The 18,020-nt window shown below is 38.2% G+C and overlaps 1 protein-coding gene across 3 annotated transcripts in view; it reads left to right on the plus strand.

Annotated features, from left to right (window-relative positions):
* STAT1 (signal transducer and activator of transcription 1) overlaps window positions 1–18,020 on the plus strand; it is a 293,833-nt gene that overhangs the window by 127,134 nt on the left and 148,679 nt on the right. Inside the window, exon 30 of one of the 3 annotated variants that reach the window (XR_015767855.1) lies at window positions 14,970–15,018. The exons of the other annotated variants lie outside the window; for them this stretch is intronic. The gene's annotated coding sequence lies outside the window, so the exon portion shown is untranslated. The remainder of the gene's footprint in view (window positions 1–14,969; window positions 15,019–18,020) is intronic. 3 annotated transcript variants of the gene reach the window in all.

Below are 18,020 nucleotides of genomic sequence, written 5' to 3' on the forward strand. Positions count from 1 at the left end.
TATTTGAGAACTCTAAAAGTTAGGCAGTCAACCTCCAGAGCAATTGAAACTGAGTATCACTGAAGGGACAGTCAGAATAGGCATTCTCTTTCAGGGATGATTAAAACCAAAGTTCAGGTAGGAGATGTTTGAGTGATATTTCAATATGTCATAAATATTTAGATTTAATTAGGGGAAATTAGTGGTTTGAAGTATAAGCTTTATATCCATTATGCTATGTTAGTTTTATACTATGAAATCTAATGTTGGTTCGGCATCTGAAATTTGTCACATTTTCTAAGCTCTGAAAAAGAAAAATGAGCCTGGTTTTTTGTATATTTATGCTCATCCAATGGTAAAGTCATATTACCAATCCAGAAACCAATTATTGAACTCTACTGAAATTATGGAGCTAAATCCAAAATTCAGACATTTTTGAAAAACTATGAGTACACAGTAATGTATTTTGACATTCTGGGGTAAAAAGAAATCAGTATTTATCCTTTATAGAGTATGGGTTCCTTCAAATACCTCTATACTTTTTTTTTTTAAAGATTTTATTTATTTGAGAGAGAGAGAATGAGAGACAGAGAGCACGAGAGGGAAGAGGGTCAGAGGGAGAAGCAGACTCCCTGCTGAGCAGGGAGCCCGATTTGGGACTCGATCCCGGGACTCTAGGATCATGACCTGAGCCGAAGGCAGTCGCTTAAACAACTGAGCCACCCAGGTGTCCCATTATACCTCTATACTTTTTAAGCATCTGACATTTATAGTTACTGTGATTCCCTCTGTCCAATTATGAGTAACAAGAAGCTAACTCTACAAGAGAAAGTTTGATTTATGATTGAGCTGCTTCTCACAGTAACAATACGATGTGGTATGTTCTGAGGCAGAACTTTATTCATATGCACCCTCAATAGTACAACAAACTGATATATTAAAAAACTCTCTTTATCAGTAGGAGAATGAATTAAAATAATGTGATATTTGCATATAATCTTAATATACATTATTTAAGATTAATACAGTATCATGTATTAAAGTAGGTAAGTCTCAAAAACAATGTTGAGAAAAAGCAAGTTTCAGCTGAATATGTATATTATGATGCCATGGTTATAAAATTGTATAACATGCAAAACAATATATTATTTATAGATTTATATGTGTGGTTTAAAAGTTTCAAATGTGCATAGGAATGATAAACATCAAATTCATTATAGTGGCTATTATTTCTGGGTATTTATAATGAGAAATGGGATTGAACAGATGTACACAGAGAACTTCAACTGTATCTGTAATGATTGATTTTTTAAAAAAATAATTTTTAAAATTTGAAGCAAATATGGTGCCTGGGGAGTTGATACATACATGTTTGTTATGTTTGCTCTCTCTATGTTTGAAATATTTTATAATTAAAGAAGCTTTATTATAATGTTGAAAGCTCTTTCCTTTCTCTAACAATTATAACTGTAGAAAATATTACAAATCCAATTTTCACTTTTTAATGATTCCTTTTAAACTTTATCTAATTTTGCCTAGCCGATAGAACTAGTAAGTAATATAGCTGCTCTGTAAACATACTTCAAGAGTACAACCAACAGACAATATCCTTGAACTAAATTAGGCTTTACAAAAGGTAAGAGTGACTAATATTTAACTGAAAACCTTATAGAAAAAATTATTTGGTTCTTGGCTCTCTCAAACATAAATATGGAAGGAATACTTTCATTAATAAAATATGAATAAAATATATCCTTCCTTCCTTTGCAGCTAAGCTATTTATCTTTGTAACATTCCTATTGGGGACAGGTGTCAATTGCTAAATTTTATGGTTATGAAAATTATAAGTTAATAAAGTCACTCAACTAACATAGTGGAGTTGGCAAAGACTCACTCTCCTGCTAGTTGTGGTCCTTGCCTTCTATTCTTTTGAGCCTTTGGACAAATGCCTACAAGAGATATGTTTATGGATAAAAACAGCACAGAGCTTTTAAAAATCTTTGGGAATAATTTCCCCAGTAAAAGGCTCAGTAGGTAACTTGAGTAAAGCAGACTAGGTTATAATGCATTAGGGAATGATGAGGCTCTAGTAAATTAGAATTGGAATGCTCTTCTAAAGGGGAAGTAACTAATGTACCCTACCCAGCTTTAGCTAAGTGGAATGCAGGCACAGTTAGCTAGACCTTTGGATTCTTTAAGATAATGCCGAAATATGATTTTTAAAAATAAATAAAGTCTTCTGATTTATAAAAGTAAACAACTCATTCAATTTTTTTAACACCATACTAGTGAAACAAAACATCTGCAAGAATAACTTGGGCCATGGGCTACATTTCCAACCCTGTCCTGAACAATCAGATGATGATAGCAATGTAACTTTCTTTAAGCTTTGTTCCCCAGCACGTATTCTACTCCAGATGATTAGTCCTAGCCAGCCATGGAAATTCCATTCCCCATGAAACTGCTGCAGCTCTATTGCTACCAAAGAGAGGAACTAACATAAGACAAACCCAACAAACCAAGGCCAGCAGAGTGGAGAGAGAGTCTAGAATCTCCATGACATTCATGAGCTACTGACATTCATGAGCAACCAGTTCTGATGCCTGCCCTCCTTTGTTATATGTGATACATTTCCTTATTACTTAAATCATTTTGAATCTGGGTTTCCATTAAGACATCCTGATTGATTCAAAGTCACACTGTAGAAAATTCTTTCTGTGTCTCTCTCTTTGCCTTGAGTTACAATTTATCACATCCCCTTTCTTTCTCATTTTTTAACACCACTAAATTATATATCTACGTTTAACCTATATGCATATTGTTTGAGGGCCACATATGATAGCCTTGCACGATTTAAAGGGTAGAGTTGGAGTACAATGAGCATTAAGAAGCTTGCCCCAGTTTGGACTCTGAATCATTTCTGTAACTCTAGATTTGCTTCCCTTCTTTCCCAACAAAAAAGTATTGAGCCATATTAAGTCAACCAGCTTTGTTTTTCTGCTAAACTAGACTTCTGTACTTGAACCTTATTGGTTAGTGTTTGAACTTTAACTTGCTATCCTCCACTCTTGCCAAAATTATCAGTTTTCCTTCACCTAACTGACTTTTCTCCTTGGAGTCTGCTTACACCATTCTTATCATCTTGTATGTCCTAAGCCCCTTTCCCTCTACCCATCCAAATTCCACTGACCCTTCAAGGTCTCCATCTTACATCTTCATGATGCTCTCCAATTTCTTATATAACCTCACATTTACCCTCATAACAGTTGTTACCCTTATAACAGCCATTTGAATTTGGCAGATAGGTACAATCTTATTTTGCAAATGAGAAAATTGACACAGAAATGTTAAATAATCTGTTCAGTATTTCAGTGACTTGCCTTAAAAGCAGCACATATTTCTCGAAGCTGTGGCTTTTACCCCTACCATTGCCCCTTACTAATCTCATCTGGATATCCCTTATCTTTTCTAAGAACTCAGCTCAAATGGCATCTCCTCTGGGAAGCTTTCCCCGACCTAGGGAGAGTTAAAGAGTTCTTCCTCTCCATATCAGGGCTTACTTGGTAATATCTTCATTTATTGCATTACTCTATTTGTGTGCATCTCTCTTCCAGCTAGACAGGAGGATGTAGATCTTTTTGCTTTCAACATATCCACCATCATTTTATTTTTTTATTTTTATATTTTTAAAAGATTTTATTTATTTGAGAGAGTGAGAGTGAGAGAGCACAAGCAGGGGTAGAGGCAGAGAGAGAGGGAGAAGCAGGCTCCCCGCTGAGCCCAATGTGGGGGTCCATCCCAGGACCCTGGATCATGACCTGAGCCGAAGGCGGACACTTAACCAGCTGAGCCACCCAGGCATCCCTCCACCATCATTTTAAATAACATCATTTTCGATAACTGAATTGAGGCTTAATTAACGTAACATAGGAGTTTATTAACTAGAAAATAAAGGAAATATATTTTAAAAATGAACCTTTCACAATTTTCTTTGAATCAAGTAAATTCCTCCTCTATCATATTTCACAAAGAAGAAGAAATTTATTAAAAATTCAAATTGCAAAAGGACCTTTATGGACACCTTGTTTTTAGTGACTACTGGCACCAACCACCATGGTGAGAGCTAAGATTATATAATAGATGAGTAAGGAAGACATCATCTTTTGGTTTGAAGAGTTAGATGAAAGTCAGATAAATGTAAACTCTTAATTAAAATATATTAGTCTGGATGCTATAAACATTACATATATTTGTATATTCAGTGGATAAAGATCTAGAAATGAATTCTATCAGGGAGGTTATGAAATATTCTAGAAAGGTGGTAGCATTTACTGGTAGAAATCCAGATACATAAGGATTGACAAGGGCATTCTTTCAAGAACAAAAAAGAAATAAGTTAAATGGTAGGTTCAGGGAATTATAAGTAATCTGAAGTGGTATTAGCACTCTCTACTAAATATTTCCAGTATCCACCTGTGTTGGATTGCACATCTCTGCTTTCTTAAAGTTGAATGTATCCATGCAACTTGCTTTGACCAGGGAAATGTTATAAGCTTAAAAATCCAATGCATAATTTTCTACTCTCTCTTTCCCTATGTCCCTATAACTGTTAATACTTAAAGCTGGTGTCTGCTCTGTCTAGCTTGGTCTCTGAGGTCAGAGAATGAAACTGTCATTTTAAGTTTCTGTGATTTGTGGGCTATTTTTTAAGATTTTTTTTAATTTATTTGAGAGAATGAGAAGGGAGAGCACAGAGGGAGAGGGAGAAACAGACTCCCCACTGAGCAGAGAGTCTGACATGGGGCTCGATCCCAGGACCCTGAGCCAGGACCCAAGCTAAAGGCAGATGCTCAATTGACTGAGCCACCCAGGTGCCCTGATCTGTGGGCTATTTTTACCACAGCAAAACATTCTCTCCTAATTATTCCATCTAATCTGAGAGGAAGGTGGGAGAAAGAGCACTGGATCATAGAGAAGCCAATCATATTGGCTGCACATATAAAGGTCAGCCTATAAAATGACCATTTACCCAAAAGTATATGTCCAAAATATTTGACTCCATGAATTCAAATAAGCATATTTTATGCTTTTTCAATTGAATGCCATTTCTGACCAGCAGTTATTTCCACAACTAACTCCAAAGTTGATAAATGTAATCTGAGTCAAAAAAATAAAAAACATGTCTTCATAATCCTTAAATTCCTAAATTTTCCTTAAATTAATCTTATAGTTACATAGTCACTGACCTATTTGTTCCAGATGGGGAAAAAAAAAAATCCAGAGTCACCTACAGCCTTGGTATTTATTAGCTACACTTGTATTGAGTACCAGATGCTATTACATTTCTACATTTGCTATTTCATTTCTACATACCAGGAGGCATAGTACAAATGAAAATACTTATGACTTGGGGAGAGACAGGCTTAGATTTTAGTTCTAGCAGGGTGTATTGGTTTCACACAGTATACTGCCTTCATGGATTTTACCTCCCAGCTAACATTCTTTACATTTTAATAGAGGTTTCTAGAAATAGTATCTTATCCAAGAGAGTGACTGAGATAGTGATAACTTGACATTTCATGATAGGCAAAGACAGGAGCACATGTATGTTGATTATGAGCTTTGCTAACATCATACCTGAGAGGAGAAACTAAGAGGATAATATATACTGTATAAGTAAGTTTATGTAGACAGAGGAGGAAATGAGGTAGGAAAAGGTCTAGACATAAAGGGTTATCCTAAATGGTAAGCATGGAAGGCCAAAGACTGATGACTAGGTTGGGATACAGATCTTAAGATACCAGCAAGACTGAAAGGAATACCAAAGAAAGAAGAGAGAAGAGAGGATGGGAAACAAAGGTGGACATTCTAAAGATAAACTTATTCTCCTTCATAACTGTGGTTTGTTCTCAATAATTTGTGACATGGGCCAAGGGAAGTGTCTTAAGTGTGTATACTCCCTAGTATCTGCCCAAATGTTGAGAGGAAAATCAAGTCCTTGTACAGTAAGAGATCCAATAAATAAATTTTAAGTCCAATTCTGAGAATTAAACTTATGTTTATATATTAAAGAGTTTAATAATGGATATAGATCTCTAAAGGCTTTCTGAACCGAGAGTGCGGCTATCGGAATTCTAGCTGCAGCCTGGCCGTTACCCTGCTGGTTGACCTGGGTAAATCCCTTGACCTGTCAGTGCCTCAGTTCCCACATCTATTAGATGGAAGCTTGGCCTAAGTGACCTCAAAGGTGCCACGTGGATCTGAACTGTGATTCTGAGCATGTGATTCTGATTATATGCAGTTGTAACTTTTATCTGGAGATTATGAGACACTGATGGGATCTCATGTATATTTGTTTCCAACAGATACTGTTGGAATTGCGGGTGACACATTGTAAATATTAAACAATGTTAAACAATCTTTTAGGTTTAGTGCCTGGACAAAAGTTCTAAGCAGCCTAGCACATGGCAGTTTTGCAAGAGCAAAAAGCTACACACACTCTTAGATTAATAATCAAAGATACCGTTAAGGGGTAATATGAGAAGGGGCAAAAGAATATCCAGCCAAGAACCTCAGGGCTGGGTGGGAACTAGTCCCACATGTGGAACAATGTCTCTGTAACCTGGTTGGTACAACTTCAGTCTCAGTGGGGTTTCCCCCAGTGGTAAGCATTATCAGACAATAAAGGCAACTATATTCAAGGGTAATTCATGCATTGTGCAGCCGGCTGGCACTCAACCTCATGGCAGGGGACTCTGTAGTCACTCAGCATGCACGTGCTCACAGTTATTAGAAGCAGCTGTTGTCTCTGAAGAGCCCTGGCAATCAGACTCCAACCGTCTCCAGGACAGTGTTTTGGAGGAAACCTTAGTGTGTGCAGAGAACCATTAGAAAAAAGAGATAACCACAAGTAAATAAAAAGCAGGTGGACTGGTACAAATGGTGTTGCAAAAATAATTTTCAAGTCAATTACCATAGGGTTTTCTTTTTTTCTTTTTTCTTTCTTTCTTTCCTTTTTTTTTTTTTTTTGTACTTTCTAAGGGGATGGGATATCTAGGCTCCACTTAGCTCTAAATAATAAACTCTCACTCCTAGCAACCACTGCCTGGAAAACAACCTGACAAAGAGATCAAAACAGTGAAAAGAGGTCTTTTGCACATTTAACAATGTTAAGAAAGGTTTTAAGAGAAAATACTATAGTAGCTTTAATCATACATGGCTGTATCCAATATCTCTTGGATGAGCGGCCAGGGTCAGGAACTTCCTTGCTGCAAAAACACGTATAAACCCTTTTGTGATCACTGCATTTCTGGATATGACCATCACCTACCCACAGAATTTTATGACAAAACAATCATTGAGATATTATCGGTATGCCCCATGCATTAACTGCACAACAATAAAATGAATTGTACACTTTTTTTTTGCTTTTCCTAGTGTTATCTGGGCAATTTATATAACCATGAAGGGCCTCAGTTCCCCCACTTTGGGGGACTGTTGTAAGAATTAAATGAGTAACGCATATGTATTGCTCAATGACAGGTCCATACAGAAACTCAACAGTTGTTAGCTCCTTGTCCCTTCCAATTCATTTCTATCAAGCTAGAATGATCTTAAACTATAAAATCAGATCATGTTACTCTCCTGCTTAAAACCCTTAATGGCTTCCCATTACATTTAGGATAAAATTAACAATGTGTAACCTTCACAACAAGGCTCCTTGGCTCTACCTGAATTGTAGCTTCGTCTTCAGCCAGTCTCCCACTGAGGTTTATGCCCGGGCCACAACTGCCTTCTTTTGGGTCTTTAAATAGGCCTGACCTATCTCATGGCTCCTACATGGTAGTAGCACAAAAGGAGATTTGGGGTGCTTTATCTCTTATAGTATGCATTGAGCCCATCTTTCCTTTGAGATGCACAATTGATATTTTATAAATCTTATGCAAAATTCTATGTCAAAGTAGCTTCTAGCCCACCACTCAAATTGCTGCCTCTAAGGCCCTCTTATATTGTAATTTGGAAACTGTCACTGCTCTGCACGTGCGGCCCCCTTTGCCTGAAACCCTCACCTTTTCTCTTTGTTACTGACAAAATCTTACTCTTCGGGTCTCAGCTTAAATTGTCACCTCCTCAAATATGTTTCCTTGTTAAGAACTCTCATAGCATCCTGTTCTTTTCTTTCAAGCAAATGAGTAATCCTGTGTGACTATTTCTCCCCTCCCAGACTATAAGTTTCTAAGGGCCAGGTAGCATGGGTACTTCTCTAATGGCCACTGTCTGGCACAGAGAAAGCATGCAGGAAATGCTTACTGCTGGAGTTCAAGATTTACTAACTAATAAAATCCACCCAAAGATATAGTGAAAGATCTGTACCCCCTCCCCACCACCCATGGAAAATTGGAGAACATGACTCCAGCCAAACTGATGTCAAATTTGGGTGTCCCCCTTGAGCCACATGCAGGAACCAAGAGAAAGAAAATGCTTCCATCAAAAGACCTTTGTATCCTGGCCTCTTCCTACTTCCTCTTTAATTCACTTCCTCTCTTTCACCCTGTTCACTGCATTTCAACATTCACAAATGGTTCTGGAGCAAAATTAAACTTTATGTAGAAAGAGGGATTTGAGAAAGAGGAAGTGCGGGGGCCACCACTATGAAAGTACAGATAAACTACAAGTACTGCCTCAAGGCACTCCCTCTCCTGAGCTCTCAGCAGAAATGTCCCTGCCAGGTACATCTTTGTACCTTGTTTCTAGCTAGCCTGTGCCACATTGTCTTTGGATCATTTACCAATGGACTAAACCACCTGCTTTAGTTTCCTGAGTTGTGCTCCTGCATAGGTCTCTGAATGGAAGTACTAATACCCTTTTCTGTTTGGATTCTATTTTTAGACCATTACCGTTTAGTAATGAAAGCACACTTCATAGCCCACCACCTCTTCCAATAACTTAGGAAGCTTTTACTAGGAAACCGTGTCTTCTCTCCCTTCCTTCCATGACAATTTATGAAACATCCCTAAGTGCCAAGCACTGTGCTAGGTACCATCTCTACTGCATTGTCTGACCTTTGTAGCCTGTCTGTATTGGCAGTCTGTCCTGAAGTTTCTTGTCCACTTTGAGTCTTCCTTCCTATCTGGCTTTGATTTTTCTTTAAGATTCCTCTCTCCATCCTGGTCTGACATCCTCCTACACACTCTCCCTGTTTGGAAACCGCCAATGTGGAAGGCAGCTCTTAGGGAAGTTCTTGGAGAGATTTCCATGTTGGTGTTTAAATGTATATTTACTATTTAAGAGCCAGACCTGAGGCTGCCTCTGAGTGAGAACCTGAGGCCCTTGCTCTAAAGTATGTGGCATTTGCTTTGTCAGGGCCCTCTGTGCTTTAACTTTACACAAAATTTCTATTCTTTCATTAGCTGAGGTTACCACATAGTCAGGTGTTTTTCTCCAGGATTTTATGGTATGTCTTGCCTATTGAATAAAATAAATGGAATAAGAACAGTCATGGTGCCAACTATCTATTTTTATGCTATCTACCTCATTTGCATTATTTTCTTCCCTCAATCCAACTTTCTTTTTTAAAGATTTATTTATTATTTATTTATTTGAGATAGAGAACAAGCATGGGGGACGGGAGGGGCAGAGGGAGAGGGAAAGAGAAACTCAGAGTTCTTGCTCAGTGTGGAGCCCGATATGGGGCTCAGTCTCCCAACTCTGAGATCATGACCCGAGCCAAAACACTTAAATGACCGTGCCACTCAGACACCCCTCACTCCAACTTTCTATGGCAGTTTTCCCCCTCCATGTTAAAACAAGTTTCTGGAAACATTCATGGGAATCCTTTATATGTAATAGAGTGAATTTAAGAAATCATCTTCCAGGTATATTGTTAAGTTTTATCTTTCCAGAGTTTGAGGCTTTGGCAGTCCTCCTGGGCACCGTGACCCCACTAAAGAAATTTGCCCTTGTCTCCTCTAAAGTCACATCACAGAAGGTCTGCCTGCTCCACCCATAAGTGAGCCCTGCTGTGTCCCGATGTTCCAAGCCCTCCCCTTCAGGTTCTAAGGCTTACCTCAATTCTCAGGGCACATTCCTCTTTTGCTCCTATTTACAGAAACTAAACCACTTCAGTCCTAATCTTGTAAAACCAAGCAAACTGTGCCCAGAAGGTATGAATGGGGAGAGACCATAGACTATGGACTGTGGTTTTATTTAGTTAGCAAAGAATAACTCCAGAAAGTTACCAAAGCTTCTACACACATATTTTCTACATTTTAACAAAACCCTTCATTTTGCAGGATCTTCAGTAGGGAGAAAAAGATGCCAAGAAATCCCTCTGTACTGAGCCTAAATTCCATGGATTCAGATGTATTATAAATAATCCCAAAAAAATGCAGAATCATAGAATCAGAGGTCAGAAGGAAGGGACTTCAGAAATCTGGCCTGCTCCCCTATCTGTTTGTTAATCCCCTCTATATACCATTTCTCAAAACTTGCCATCCAGCTACAATTTTAAGAAAAAGATTTTTTAAAGAAATGGACTGAATTCGGGGCACCTGGGTGGCTCAGTCATTAAGTGTCTGCCTTCAGCTCAGGTCATGATCCCAGGGTCCTGGGATTGAGCCCCACATCGGGCTCCCTGCTCAGCGGGAGGCCTGCTTCTCCCTCTCCCACTTCGCCTGCTTGTGCTCCCTCTCTCATTCTCTCTCTCTCAGTCAAATAAATAAATAAAATCTTAAAAAAAAAAAAAAAAAGGAAAGAAAGAAATGGATCTAATTCTAAAACCCAAAGAATGTTCTGCAGACAGCCTGCATTGGAATCACCAGGATATTGCTAAAGGGTCTTTGGGCCCTACCCTAGATGGACAGAATCCTAAGGTCTAGGGGCACATTCCAGCAATCTGCACCTGCAGGTGTTTCTTATGCATAGTAGAGTCTGGGACCCTGCATTCTAACAGAGATCAGCCAAGGCAGATTTACTGGGGCCGAAGGTCTTTTTATGGCTTGTGCCTGCAGGCATTTTCACAGGAATGTGGTAAAACAGCTGCTACAAACTCACCCCCAACGTTTTTTTTTCCACATCACACTTAGAGAAGCCAAAAGCTTTATGAATGTGGCAGATGCATAGGTTTTTACTTTCTGATGAAGATGAAGAAAAGGAGCTATTCCTTGGACCAGGGAGAAGGCGTCAGAACAGAAATATTAATACTACACCTGGTCCTGGTAAAATATGTTCCAGGCCCCCTGGCAGTATATCGAGGCAACCAGACTAAGGGAAAATGTTTGAACATTAATGACAATCAGAGAAACGAATTTATTAGGGTACATAAGTAACTGATTCTAGGCAATGTGGAGCATATCATGATCAGCTTGTTCAAAAGATAAAAACATAAAGGTGGAGAGGTAGATTATAAGACAAGAATTTGAAAAGGAAAACAGTGAAAAGAATATGGGTGCAATTCAAGACATAATAAAATAAGCCTTAGTAATTTAACCATTTCAACCAAAACAGCATATTTTTAGAATGAGGAGTGCTGCACAAGTCTCCCTTTGGAGGAGGCTCATGTTGAGCATTCCATAAAACCACGGAGCTCAGAGCTCAGTACACAAGAGTCAGCTCTGTTGAAAATGCAAGAGCCAGAAATGACACATACCTAGCAGATGACCAAAAACTGACCAAAAACTAGCTGAGGGAGAACAGAGAAATCCATTCTTCTTTCTCCCAGAGAGGAAAAAGTATCAAACTACACCTCTCTTAACCTCCTCCTCCCTCCCTCCCCAAAGAAAGAGCACTGGACTGGGAATTGAAAAACCTAAATTCTAACCCTGGCTCCGCTATTACCTGTATGTTTTTAACCGCCAAATAGTCTTCTTGATTCTCAATTTCTTCACCTATATGTAATAGGGTGTCTTGGCTGAGATTGAACTTTAAATTTGTGAAATTTTGTGTGTTTTTTGGTCTGTACAAGTAAATATTCATTCATATTTAATATATAGTTCCTTCTTTTTAGGGGGGAAAACCCCAGAGTGGTTTCTTTTAACTACACAAATATAAGACAAGTACCCTTAATCTGAACAGGGTATTAAGCGTTCCAGCTTGGTAAGAGAAACGGCCGATAGTGTAGCTTTGGGCTAGATATCTATCTCCAAATTGCCTGTGTGAGTGTGCGTGTATGTGTGTTTACCTGTATTTCAGTAGTAGGGAAAGAAAACATTTTTCTTGGAAGTATTTAAACAGCATTCCCTATGCTGTTTAATGCACAGAAAACTGCTGCTTCTTATTCTGTTGAGATAAGTTTTTGCTTAAAGGTGATAAAGAGGGGAAGAAATTTTGCTGTGAGAAACAGTGGGTGCTAGCAGTGGGGCCTTGGAGGACAGTGGACTGTAGAGGCGGCTTCCTCCCACCTACCGTGGTTTTGCTGGGTAAAGGCAGAATTAAGAGTGGGTCATGGACTGCTTAATAGTGCTTAGCAGAGATGGCAGCAGGTTCCTTAAGGAAGCTTCACCTGCAGTGGACATTGGCAAGAAGGAGAAGAAGGACTTGGTTTGTCTCACGTGTGAGGCACCCCTTTCGGTGACTCTCACAGGGAGATACTTTTCATGTTGATGCAAGTGGTGTGGGCTGGAAGAATTGCCCTGGGGCGTTTGAAGTAAGCATTGGATAGGTAACACAGCACTGTTCGACACACAGGGCCTCACCCACTGTGCAGGGCTGCCTGAAGAGAAGTAGGACCTGGGCACAGAATTATTTGACATCCAGATGTGATATTTTCACTCATCTTACATAACTTGCTTGCCTCCTGGAATCGGAAGGCCAACATATAAATCCTGTCATTCTATCATTATATGATTAGCAACATCTTTAAATTCAGGTAATTACTTTTTCCTTAAATTTTACTAGTTACTGCCTTATACCTTTCTCTATTTTAGCCCTTTTAATAGTGAATGGAATAACTTGTTTACATGACCCTCTTTCTCACCAGAGGACAGAGGCTTATCTTCTGAAATCTATCTCCTACCACAGTGCCTCACTCACATCAGGGACTCAATAAATAGACCCAGGTCTTGGAGGCCTGCATTTACATTTTGGTGCCATATAATCCTGAGCAAATTACAGCTCCTTTATCTGAAAATGTTGACAATAATGCTTATGCCATGAAATCGATTTAATAATTAAATGAAATAATGGTCATCATTGCTGGGCACACAATAAATGCATACAGATGACAGTTAATATTAGCAGTCAGAGGTTGTATTGAGAATGACTCAGGGAGAGAATCATCTAGGGTGTTTCTGTTACATTAGAAAAAAGGAGTGAATGTTTTTCAACTCATCCACTCCTTTGAGGGATTTCTATGTGCTAGGCACTCTGCCCAGGCACTGGAGATAGAGCAGTGTTAACATGGCCCCTGTATTCCTGGAACTTGAAGCAGAGTGACCATTTTCTGCAACTGACATCTAACCAACACTTAGACCATTAGGGAAGAAATATAATTGGCTTTCCTATCAATGTAACCAATAATTTAACCACCTATATAACACCAAGTCAGCATCATTTTGTACCAAATGTTCAATATTTAAAATAGAAGCCCATCTTAACCCTTACTTTGGGGATAACCATTAATACTGCAAGAACATATTCATATTTTCAAAAGTCATGTTCCCAGGGACACCTGGGTGGCTCGGTTAGTTAAGCATCTGCCTTCGCCTCAGGTCATGGTCTCGGGGTCCTGGGATCAAGTCCTGCATCTGGCTTGCTCAGCAGGGAGCCTGCTTCTCCCTCTGTCTGCTGCTCCCCCTGCTTGTGCTCACTCTCTCTCTGACAAATAAATAAATAAATTCTTTAAAAAAAGTCATGTTCCCTACCTTCCATCCTCTTAAAGTTACCACAGACTTTTAAACAAATTGTTTCACAATTTATTTCCCACATAATTTTCTTTTAAATAAATTGTTTTAAAAATTATTTTCACATAATTTTCTTGTTAGTCATGTTCTTTGAGCATTATTTAATAAAACAGCACTTTTATGAGCCTTTCATATGTATGTCTTATCTAAAAGAAAACAAAAGAACTTTACTCCCTTAATGAAACTCTTTATAGCCCCTGAAACTTTGATCTACTTACAATAAACTAGAAATCTGTTTTGCTATGATGTTATCTAGTTTTTATTCTTACCTATCTCTTTAAACCCTTTAATCCTAAGGCTATGAAAATTTAATAAAATTAATACAAATTGACTTACTGGAAATTGTGTCAAGTGAGCAATTGTTAAAAAATCAATATTTTAGTGTGTTACCATGGCATTTGAGACATGGGACTTCTGTTCTCATTTTTCCTTATGTACTGATTCTTTAAAAAAGGATCTTTTGAATGAGACCAAATGTGACTCCAAAAATAGATGAAATTCTGAAGTTATGTTACCCCCAAAGGAAATAGTTTCTTTCAGGGTACTGTCATAATATTATAAAGATCAATGTCAAACCACCAAGTGATTCCTTATTAAGCTGCCATCTGAAGAAAGCCTTTACTTTCTGAAAAATTTCCCATCTTTAGTCTGAATTCCTGACTTATGGTAAGACTGCTGACTGGAATTAGTTTGAGGATGCTGAGGGGAAAGTTTACGTCTGCCTTTTCCCATTCATACACTGTATTCCTGAACAGAGATTTGGTCACTAGAGGTTCAAGGCTACTCACCTCCTGTGAGGGTGTGGCTAATAGAGTATGTTGTGCTTTGTGTAGAGGTGGTTCTAACTGGCTCTAAAAGGATTGGCTAATAGTCATCACCAGTGTTATTCCACACATTTGGAAATGTGTGGGAGGCATGTTGGTTGTCGCAGTGACTGGGCAGGTGGGGTAGCAGGGGAGATGCTAGTGGGTTGGGATCAGGGATGCTAAAATTGCTTGCCACATACAATATACCATTCTATAATACAAAGAATTGTCCTGACCAGAATGCCACTTGCACCCTTATTCTGAGAAACATATTTTCTTCCAATAGGAATTGTGGAAAACTGGGCTGAGCTTATTGAAACAGAGGATCCTACAAGGTAGGGAAGAAACCACCTGCCCCTCATGGGTTTTGGTAAGCATGTAATTAGGAACTCTTCCAAGCAATGCAAAGACTTAGCCCATTTTTGGGGTGCCTGGGTGGCTCAGTTGGTTAAGCAGCTGCCTTCAGCTCAGGTCATGATCTCAGGGTCCTGGGATGGAGCCCCATGTCAGCCTCCCTGCTCAGCAGGAAGTTTGCTTCTCCCTCTCCCTCTGCCCCTCCCCCCCACACTCATGCTCTCTTTCTGTTTCTCTTTTTCTCTCTCGCTCAAATAAATAAAATATTAAAAAAAAAAAAGATTTAGCCCATTTTTTTAATCCTCCACCCTCAGGACAGGAAAACAATGTTGGCAGCTCCTTAAATGATTTATTTGAGGGACACCAAATGATGCATCATGCATATAGAAATCCCCACCATAGAGTCACTTTTATGCATTAAGGTATTATCTCTAAAAAGAGAGTAAAACCTAAGTATGTTACTCAAAGGGATAAAACTAGAACATACCTTAGCGTGGATTAGTTTTTCAGATTAGCTAGCCGTCACTGTGGGAACTAATCCCTAAGAAAATAGATCACAAGCAAGTAATGTTGATATGGACATAATAAAAGAAGAGATTGGAAAGGGAAGAATTTCCAGAGGTGAGGCACAAGGAACTCTGAGAGACCAGGAGAGCAACTGGGTGCCTCAAAGAGATCAAAACAGGAGATAGCACCTACACATTTTTGCCCATATTCAACCCATATTGCTGCTGCTATCAGTGCTCTGAAAAGAAATATTTCAATACTAAAATAACCTTATACCTTTGAAGGCAGAAACAGTATCTTTTCTGTTATCTGTTTAATTCCACAAGGCTTTGCACAGTGAAGTCTTAATAATTTTTGACATGTAAGGAATCAAAAATACTACGTCTTAGACTGGCTTGCCAAAAAGCTATTAGATTCTAGGTTCAATAAAATACACAGCCACACAACGTTTTGTTTTGTGTTTTAGGCTCATGGTACAATTTTTAAGAGCATGAGTGCATAAGCTATTTTTTTAAGCATGAGGAATGCTTCCAGGTGTTTCAGAGGAAATCGAAATTGGATAAAAATGGACTTTAAACTCCACGTCAACATTCTATATTTAAAAAGATTAGGCCACTTCCTCTTGTTTTATATAGAACCACAAATTTTAAGATTTGAAGCAATGTAAATGAAAACAATCTTGTTCAAATAATACATGACCATGGTTTACACTGAAACTTGGTATTTTTCTCAAGTCATATAACAATAGTAATAACAAGATGATTCTTAAAATGTTATAATACAAAGGTAAACAAGACATGAGTATTTTGTTTTAACATATTACATCTCAAATATTCTTAAAATATACTCTTAAATTAGATGAAGAACTTAAGCTTCATGTTAAGAAATCTATCGCCACAGCTTATTATAAGCCCAAGAGGTACACCTAGAAGTCTTGAAAATATACTCTTGAATCCTGTACATGTGAGAAAATTACTAAGAAGACCCTTGATTGAGTACAGACTATCAACACCACCAACTGTCACTCTTTTTAATATTTTTAGTTTTAAAGGCACAACTTTGGATCTAAAGACATAGATAGCCTATGTAGTATCTTTTTATGAATTGGAAAAAGTTGCCTGTTTTTAGGGGCAGATCAAGCCTTCCCCCCACCTCTCTGAGCATGAGGTTTGGCAAGTCAACCTGCGTTTGGATTTCAGTTCGCCTGACTTCTCCATCAAGTGTCTGCATAATGCTCAGACTAAAGAGCTGTCTGTGGCAAGCCCTACTTACATCTCATAGTTCAAGTCTTCTCACCTCTGAGATCCATCTTCATTTTCTGTTAATCCTCATATTTGCCTTGACTCTTTGTTGACACTTTAGTATTCTTTTTCTGTCCCCCTTTTATCCTTTTCTACACTTACCTCCACCTGCTTCCTTAGAGAGATGCTTCCTTAGAGAGATACTTCCTTAGAGCCGGAGGAGACTGAGGACAGTCGATGGCAGGAACTCTGGTGTTCACCCAGGGATTCCCAGTCTCTGGCATGTAGCTGGTATGGAGAGGAACTCTGCTAATGTCTGATGAATAAACGAATGAATACGTTTTAGAACTAAATATTATCTCACTAGTTAAGCAATTCAAGTTCACTTAATTTGTAGTGGCAAATCAATATTAAAACCCCGAACATAAGTAATTTCTCTGCTATTCTTGTAGATTACATGTAGAGAATTCAAATTCCAGATTGACTCTTCCTGACTCCTCTTCCAGAAAACCTCCTCCATCAAAGTAGTTCTAATACTAACCTGTGTAAAAATTAACTAGTTAATCAAACTTGCTGGCAGAAAAATTCCATTTACTATAGTTAAACTTAAGAAATTATGTTGGGAGCAATTGAACTGTATCATGGCAATAATGCATTAGTGCCTCACAGAATTAGTGTCAGTAATGAAATGTTGACTCTGAATTTTCCTCTCCAATTCTCTGGGTCCATTTGAAAATGTTATACACATTTAAAATTAGCTTTCTTGCAATTTCAAAATGTTTCTCATATCTCAAACACATATCATCAATTTATTTCCTTTTTGTTTTAATGTTAATAGCAAAATAGCTTAAAATGTCTGTGGATTAGATGGTCCAATGATAATAACAGAATAATACAGGGACACTTTTACACTTGCACTGAAAGAGGAAAAATGAATATTTCAGAATTTCTTTTTTTCTGATAGTGGTAAATTCCAGTATTCAGAGCTTTTGAGCTCCACACACTTTCTGTCTTTGGAGGCTATACTAATGGTGTTGATTCAAAAGTATATCAAGACCACTAAAATATTTTTCTGACTCTACTTCGCTGTTAATACAAATCTCCCTTCATATGATCCAGTGTCAAGAAGTTGTTGATTGCAACTAGTGCTAGATAATAAATATGGAAGGAATGATAGAAAAAGAAAATTACAATTTTATAGTTTTTGCTGTAATAAGTTATTTAGAGGCGTGTGT

Source organism: Eumetopias jubatus, unplaced genomic scaffold (assembly GCF_037043125.1).
Source record: "Eumetopias jubatus isolate StellerSeaLion01/CBP00866 unplaced genomic scaffold, mEumJub1_p1.0 scaffold_3, whole genome shotgun sequence".
In the NCBI taxonomy this organism is placed as follows: Eukaryota; Metazoa; Chordata; class Mammalia; order Carnivora; family Otariidae; genus Eumetopias; species Eumetopias jubatus.